Raw genomic sequence first — 8,922 nt, 5'->3', positions numbered from 1 at the left:
TGTTTTGGTGCTGGTTTGCTGATGACCAGCATAATTCCCATGCTGGGTTGGTGCTGGTGGTCATCGCATACCACCACCAATCCCATGCAGGTCATATCAGCAAGAACACCATGCTATATGTTGTGTTTTGGTGCTGGTATGCTGGTGACCAGCTAAACAAGCACCAAACCAGCATGGGAATTATGCTGGTCTATGCTGTTTTTTCCGTTAGGGTTTAATATTCCAGACATGAAAAACACTATAGCTACAAATAATTTCCCTGTTGCAGTGTATTATAGACTGTTAAATATGTAGTTTTTAGGTTTGCAAACTAGGGTTGTAAATAGACCATTTCAAAAGATGTAAACAACACTGGTCCAGAAGCACTTCCTGTTTCAGTTTTTTAACACTAGATAAATGTTGGGATAAATTACAACCAACAGAACATATAGAACTGAGTCAAAAAGTTAAACAAACATCTTAAAGATAATGATATAGCCTATGTGTGAAATAACAGTCACAAACTAAAACCGGAAGTGCCTCTGGACCAGTAGCCTATTGTTTACATATTTTCAAAAGAACTATAGTATAAAGTGACTTTCTAACAGACATGCTATTGCCAAACAATAAAACATATTGTAAGAATTCAAACGAGTTCATGCTAGTTGCTAAGCTAACAGCCTGACCACAGACACATATAGGCCTAAGTATGGTAAACGTATTGGGGGAAAAAGATACTGATATTGCTAAGAAATCATTTAAAATGTCATTATTTATAATTGCGTTTCAGATTGAAATTTAGGCACTAAATGTTAGGGGCTGGCTATTTATTTCTATCCATCCATTGCTTATCCGTTTGGCTGGATGCTACACCCTCAAGTCGGACTGGTCACCATCACTGATTTACTAATAGAAACAACACTCCAGAGAAATTTTAGGGTCTCCAATTATCCTATTGTATTCATTTTCTTTGGGTTAAGTTTAGTATGTCTAACTTTTAGGTTTTAATACAGAAAACACAGCAAATAATAAAAATAACTTTATTTACAAAGCACTTTCCCGTGCTGACAAGCATTTAACCCTTGTGTGGTGTTCATATTTTTGTTACTTAGACGATGTTTGTGGGTCTATTGGACCCAGAGCATTATTAGTATCTTAAACCAATGCAGTCATACAAATTCATGTAATATTTTTTACAGATGTTTACTTTAGCCTTATTGCAAGTAACATAGACAGAATTCATGGTTAATATTTGTTATTTACCACTGGTAGAGGACTATTTATAAACTAAAGTGCCATTCGTTTTTGTGGTAATATGAAATAAAAGAAGAAAATTCTATTCTGATCCAGATTTTGGGGGAAAAACTATTTTATCATAAATAAGTATAAATGAAACCAAGTTTTTCATCACTGTTGATGTTATATTCTTTGAACTTTTTGAAATTGTACACATTTGTGTCAGTCTACACAGCACAGGCCCCAACTGAACAGATGCCGTATCTTAAGAAATTATTTACACTGAACACATAACCTGTTCTTGCCAGCAAACACAACACATTAGAAGCAAAATTTTACTGTGTAGTTGTGTTGCGTATGCATTTCTTGCATTTTATACACATATAATGTGTCCATCTTATGTCCACACACATGTTATACAATGTGTTGCTATTGAACATAACTTAGAATGATGAAAATTCATGGATAATATTTTACTTTCTCTATTATTCACTCTCTCTCACACACACACACACATCTTTGTTGGACATTTAGTTCCCACAATGTGATAAATACCAGGTACACACACGCACGCACATGTTTCTGGTTTCCATGTTTTGTGGGGACATTCCATAGATGTAATGCATTTTATTTCTATTCCCCTTACCTACCCCATTCCCTAACCCCAACCATCACAGAAACCCTTCTGCTACTTCACATTTTCAAGAAACATCATTTTGTTTGATTTATAAGCTTGTTTCCTGATGGGGAAATCAAAATGTCCCCACAAGGTCACAAAAATACTGGTATTCCTATCTTTTTGGGGACAATTGGTCCCCACAACGTGATAATTACCCGGCCGCACGCACGTGCACGCACACACACCCACACCAGGTTTTGTGGTAAACCCATTTTTTTTTTACTACACTTTTACTACAGTAAAACCATGGTTATTTTTTGTAAGGGATATAATGGTAAAATGTAGAATGTTTCCTGTTAGACAGAAGGTAAAGTGTTTGGGACAGTGGGGGCAGACAAATGTTCATGCATGATATATAACATGTTGGATGCTTGCGGCATTACAGCAAGAGTAGAAGGACAAAACTCTGACATGCATCCATCACATATGTACAGACATATATACAAACACACTCATGCACTCACAGGAGTCGCAGATAGGAGAAAAACAGAGTAAAGTTACATAGCAAATTCAATTTTCACATTCTTATTACCCCCGGGTCCAGTGGACCCGAACACCACATATGTAATATAAATGTGTAGGGGGGGTACACGATGTACAGTAATTATAAAGTTGTTTATTTTTATGTTCTTCATAGAAAATGAGCCAAGGCCAATGAATCTGAGGTTGAAACAACAATTAATTACATAATTTTTCTTACAGTAAACATTAAAAACGGGTCCCACAGACCCGAACACCACACAAGGGTTAATCAAAGACCAAAAGCATTCACACATACTATACGTAAATATATGTATTTATAGTATACATAACTTAAAAGTTAATCATCTTTGAACTGTCTTTTGTTAATACTATTATCTAAAGTTATGCAGCAGTTACAATTTTGCAGGTACATATATGAAACAGTTTAATAGTTACCTCAAGAAAATGGCATTGTAAAACATTTCCTTTCATTGAAAAGGTAACAACAGTATTAACTCATGCATCAAATATGGGTAGGCTATTGATCAGTCATTTATGGAAAGTATTTCATCTAATGACATACAGTTAGTTCACTCCAAAAGTATCCACAATCACTGTGAAAAAAACTTTATACAGTATAAAACTATATAACAATAATAGTAACATATGTTACACAGGCAAAATAGATTTGCACATTTTTCTACAGTAAATGTCATTATGTTGACAAGATGATCTGGGCACAGTTTGGTGAAGTAACCACTGCAAGAGGATTGTGGCATTTGCAAGTTGCAGCAACACAGTTGACTGTAGGAGTAGTCTGTGAAACATCGGAGGTGGAGGGGAAACCTAATAGCTAACCTGCTGCTTGTAAACGGAGATATGGATTATCATACAAAAACTTATTTAACAGTAGTTTCCCATCAATCTATGAGGCTAATGTTGCTTACACACTGCAGGAAACGGTGGTCTAAAATAAAAGCACTGTATCAGTCATCCATTACATTTCCAAATAGTTGTATGTTTTCCATGAAACACACCTGCAGTTCAGTGTGACACACAGTCTAAATGCATACACCAGTTCAGAGTTCCAAATCCAAAATGTCATCTGAACTCTCATAATCCAGCTCTTTGTGGTCCTCCAGTATCTCCTCAGGCTCATCCTCCAGCAGAGAAACAGCATTTGGTCCTAAAGCAGTGTTCTTCACTCTCCATCCCGGAGAGCCGGTGTCCCGCAGAGCCCAGCTCCAACCCCAATCAAACACACGTACCTGTGATTTTCTAGAGATCATGAAGACATTGATTAGCTTTCAGGTGTGTTTGATTAAGGTTGGAGCCAAAGTCTGCAGGACACCGGCTCCCCGGGGCCGGGAGCGAAGAACACCGTCCCAAAGCCTGGCTGTAACTTGAGCAAACTTGGAACTTCTTCTCTACATCTGCAAGCCTTTTCTGAAGACGACACAGTAGCCAGCGATGACACTCTTCACTTATACTGCCTAAAAGGAAAAATTGAAGGGATGCATGAAAATACTTAGAGGTTTTACTTGAGGCTTATTTTGTACATTACTGTATGTTAATACTGCTTTCATTATGAAGGTCCAATTATATTCCTAAAGATTTCACATTAGTATTACTAATTACATTATACTATTAGGAAATAAATTTAAATACCTCCATGTACTCCTTTCTAAACTATATACAACAATTGCCATGCTTTCATTGTGTCTTGATTTTCTTTGTTTCTATTCTATGTAAAGAACTACAGATCATTAAGATCCAACCACAAGAAAACTATAACGTTACACTTCAGGATCTAAAAATGAGTGGGGTTTTATTGTCGCTTTTGCTATTCAGTGTGTCTAATCATCTAGATTATCTGTGATTTTTATCACCAAATGACAAAGGAACTTGATTTCAGAATGTGAAACTAACATGTGTCTTGAGACTGTTGTAACCCTTATTTATAGAAACCAATGGCATGCATCATTGCAAGATGGTAATAAAAATTAGCCTCTTACCACTGTTTTTGCCTGAAGACATTTCTGATATCATTTTCCTGATGTTCCTAGCCAGGCTTCTGAGATAGGTGCGGTGCAGTGGTGTCTCATCTCCCTCATCACAATGATCTTTGCTTCTTGAAGGCGCACTTTTGACATGTATACATCAAAAAAATCTTTTTGGTGAGGGTGTTGCTGGATTCTGAAGTCACACACATAACAACATCTTAAACACAATTTTGACTGGTATATTCTGAAAAGCAAGCAAAACAAAAGCAGTGCATGTACAGCCCATAATCTGGTGCAGGGCGCAAAATATTTGATTCAGAAATTTGGCTATGAGAGGTTAAAAAGAAACACTCACACAGTAAAGATGGTCTCCCATTATCTTTATATCTATATAAGAACAACTTCTTTGCTGCTTATGAGCCTTTAAATAATTCTCCTTATATCACATGTGGTGTAAGCCTGCTGAAGACCTAGTTTCAACATCACCCTAATGAAAAATAATGGACTAAATCTTCAGAGTAGCAGTAAAATTAAAATAAATACTGTAATTGTGTCACTCAATAATTTAAAAGTACAGACAAAAAATATTATGTTTGTTCTTTATCTGTCGTTTCTCTCAAAAGCACTTTTGGTGCAAAAGCACATTTGGTGCAATGAGGCACGACGCAAACCGGATGCTCCGCGGGTGTGCATTATTTTCAAATAATTCAAAGGACTGGAGTCAATTATTCCTCTTATACCACAGTTACCAGGCACGTGCACACATAGACATCAAAGGGGGCTTGAGCACCTGCCCTTTTTATTCCTGGAGAAAAAGTGCCCTTCCTTTTAGGAAGATAAAATGAATTAACTTTTTAAATAAATTTGAAGGAAGTCAGAATTGCATTTATATATACTTTTTTGTTTAAAAAAGTAAAAAAATACATAATCATGAGAAGTGCCCTTTATTTCACTTGAGCCCCTGCCCCTCAAAATGTCTGTGCACGTCCCTGACAGTTACCACAAACATTGCTCTGGTGCCTATTTTTAAGACATTTGACAAGTTAGGTGTGCAGTTATCAGAAATTAATGCATACCCACAGAACATTTCTCAGCCAATCAGAATACAGCATTCAACATACCCCTGGTATAACTGCAATCAACAAAAATGACTAAATGTTTTAGATGAGTTATCAACATACCAGTGTGATTATAAAGGCTGGCTTTTCGATGAAGACTAAGAAACATTTGTTCAATTCATTTCTGAAGGTTATGTAGGTCATCACATCTTGTACCTACCAAATCCTAAAGCAAAAATAATAATACAAGTAAATGATTATGATGTCTTTTAGGTTGTACATGTCCCAAATCAAATTAATGTCTCAAAGGAGTTTACAAGGACACAAGTTTATTGCGATTAAAACAGGACATACTTTTACTTAAATACTTATACATGGAAAAGATTCTCAGTTACAAAATTGATTATCACACTGCAATATTGTAAACCAATTTCAATAATGTCCATAAAATACATTACCATCAGTAGCCTTTTGTCTGACATCTTGTACCCACTGATTCACAATGTTCTCAGGACACCCCAGTTCACTGCTCAAATCTTCCCGTCTCTGAAAGAATGCCATAAAAATATGTTTGTCCTTGCAATCTTTAAAAGTGAGAAAAATCTTTGTGTCTATATAACTCAGTCATAATATAAGACCTTGATGTATCTGCTGGATAATGCTTTTATGCAAGGCAGAGGAACCCAAGGGCAAAGCAATATCCATTAAAGGGAGTACATTTAATGTCAGATAGGTGGAGAAAATGCTGAAGGACGTCCACTACTAAAAAGAAGCAGAAGTGAAGAGATACAAAGCTTCAGCTACAGGTATCCATGTTCTACCAGATTATTTGTGATTTGTCAGCCTCATTTTTTCTAAGCTATATTACTGTGCCCATTGTTAATGCTTTCTCACAAATTATTGAACTTCTGTTTTCAGTCTGTTTATTGCCTACAGTGAGACCTCCACATTTCTGCACTTGTGATCATGCAAACATCCAGTGTAGAGCACTTCACCTGCCCGGCATGTGCACCCAACAATGCTTGCTCTTTGTGCAGATGGCAACAGAAAAACCTACAGATTCCGTCAGTCAAAAGAGTTAGTTCTTTTACTCTTGTAGTTTTAAGGAAAAATAAACTTTTTGATTTAAATCCATCATTTGAAATGTGTAATTTTTGCTTTATTAAATAGTTAATGTATCCCAGCTGTTGTGAGCTTATATAATACGTAAGGAATATTTGACAGTGGGCTGCTACGCAGCAGGTGTGCATTATTTTCAAATAATTTAAAGGACTGGAGTCAATTATTCTGCTTATACCACAGTTACCACAAACATTGCTTTGGGTATTTTAAGACATTTGACAGGTTAGGTGTGCGTTTTACAAATATAATCATTTGGATATGGGAATGTGTGCTGGCACCCAAAGTGGTTAGTTTAATAGCTTGGTCATTCATTATTACATATCAATTTGTCACCCTGACTTTCAACTAGTTTGTGTACCTGGAGTAGAGAAAGCAGAAGATGAACTTTTTAATGCTCCATGAATCCTGAAAAACCTTTAGTTTAAAAGTAAACCTTTATTGTCTACAATCATTATAAAGATGCCTGTTGGTGTGATGTAATTTGAAACTAACAGAAAAGTAAGCAAACTTGATGAAGAGGCCCTTGAGGTGGTTGTTTGCAGACACCGAGTGCTACTCAAAGCTCTTAATGTGCCGGGGAGTAATATTTTCTTATCCACCTATACCTGCAGAAGGAGCTTCAAGCAGCCACAAACGGAGAGTTCTTTTGAACAGATATTGCTTGCAAGTATTGGCCATACCTTGAGAAGGCGTCAGTCTCCATGTTGGAACTCAGGCCTTTACTGCAGATGAGACCTGTCCTTTCTGTCATGCATGCCAAGGCTCATTCAACCAAGTGTCAGGTAATGCATATTCTTTATCGTACCATTTGAAACTGTATTTGTATGGTAATACTGAAATACAGCCAACTCTTGAGCAGTTCACACAATTATTGCACTCTAAATCACACACTTTAGAATTATCACAATACTGCAAGAACACAATCTCAACAAATATACTCACCTTGATTTGAGAAAGAAGCATGTCTGCTATGAAAATAACATCCTTTGCTCTCCCTCTGTCTTGCTCAGCAGCCATTTCAACAATACTACATTGGTCAGACAAAGAGGCATAGGCTAAGTGTTTTGGACAGTGAGAGAGAGAGTAAAATGAATAAAATTACAATACTTACTTGAAAACAGAGAAGCTTGCGAAAGAGTGAGTGAGTGACCCTTTTACTGTTTGTACACAATGATGACGTGGCAACGTATGCGCACGCAGTTTGGCAACGGAAGCACGGCAAGAATCAGCAGTGAAGCAACACAGACAGAGAAAGTTAGTTTAAAAAGTTGACTTATCTTCTACACAGTTACCAGATCCGTGTACTATAGTGGAGTGGATAGAAGACGTTAGAAGATGGCCAAATACTAAACATATATTATATTAGTGCAACCAAATGCTACAACCAGACGTTTTGATGTGGGGAAATCGTTTTAATAAACTTTCTGAGTTGCTTACACGTTAGAACCACTGGGAGATAACATCACTTCCGTTGCCAAAATGCGCACGCAGGCTATTTGATCACGTGGGCTGTAAAAGGGTCTATTGAAGTGGCTCTTAAAAGAGACGTTGGTTTTCTAAGAAAAAGTATAAAGTGTGGGTGATGTTAACAGGGAAGGGTGGTGGGTACTGACCGGACCTGAGAAAAGAAAACAAAAACATGATTAATTCTCTTACAGCAAAGTCTCCTAGGTTTGTCATATTATATATGCAGAACTGTAAAAAAAAAGGTAACAGTTATGCTACCTATAAATAAAGCATAAACTGCATAAATGAACAGTTGATCTGAATTCAGAGAAATAATTATCTTGGTACTTGAAGCTTGGTTAGATATGGTTACTGTAGTCAAACTTTTACACACTTTCTTCTGACAGATTTATTAACAACAATTACAGAACATAACACAATCAATTTTAATCCCTTCTAACGATCAATTGACATAAATGTAACTGCACAAACTAGCCTAATTATATAAATAATATTAAATAATTAAATAAATCTATTCTGCTCACCAAGGCTGCATTTATTTGATATAAAAACACTTATAATGTGAAATATTATTGTAATCTGAATGTAAGTGCTGCTGACGGTGTCAGCAGCGATCGCTCTCTGTGATCGATTGGTTCCGCCTTGTATGTTTAGATGAGCAGATTTACAATGAACACAATTATTTACTTAAATCGGTTATTTTTTCATTTAGAGCTTATTTCACGAACTGCATTCCGCGCGAAATTAATAAAACTATTGGTTTAAAAACGCTAGAACAACTGTTTAGCAACATAATATAATGCAGTCACTGCAGCTTTCTGTGATTAATACATTAGCTGATTATCAAACAGTCATCCAATAATGTTTCTGACCTTAGTAACGTAAAAACCACTATAGATAACTCCATAGTCCACAT

At 36.3% G+C, this 8,922-nt stretch overlaps 1 long non-coding RNA gene across 1 annotated transcript; it reads right to left on the bottom strand.

Annotated features, from left to right (window-relative positions):
* Positions 1 to 2,777: 2,777 nt before the first annotated feature.
* Positions 2,778 to 5,994, bottom strand: LOC129413779 (uncharacterized). Its single transcript, XR_012369566.1, has 4 exons — positions 5,876 to 5,994; positions 5,541 to 5,643; positions 4,372 to 4,552; positions 2,778 to 3,849 (listed from the first exon to the last, which is right to left on the bottom strand). It is a non-coding gene; the product is annotated as an uncharacterized lncRNA (long non-coding RNA).
* Between the last annotated feature and the right edge of the window lie 2,928 nt (positions 5,995 to 8,922).

Source organism: Misgurnus anguillicaudatus, chromosome 5, assembly GCF_027580225.2.
Source record: "Misgurnus anguillicaudatus chromosome 5, ASM2758022v2, whole genome shotgun sequence".
Lineage (NCBI taxonomy): Eukaryota > Metazoa > Chordata > Actinopteri > Cypriniformes > Cobitidae > Misgurnus > Misgurnus anguillicaudatus.
This window is presented reverse-complemented; position numbering and strand designations above follow the sequence as displayed.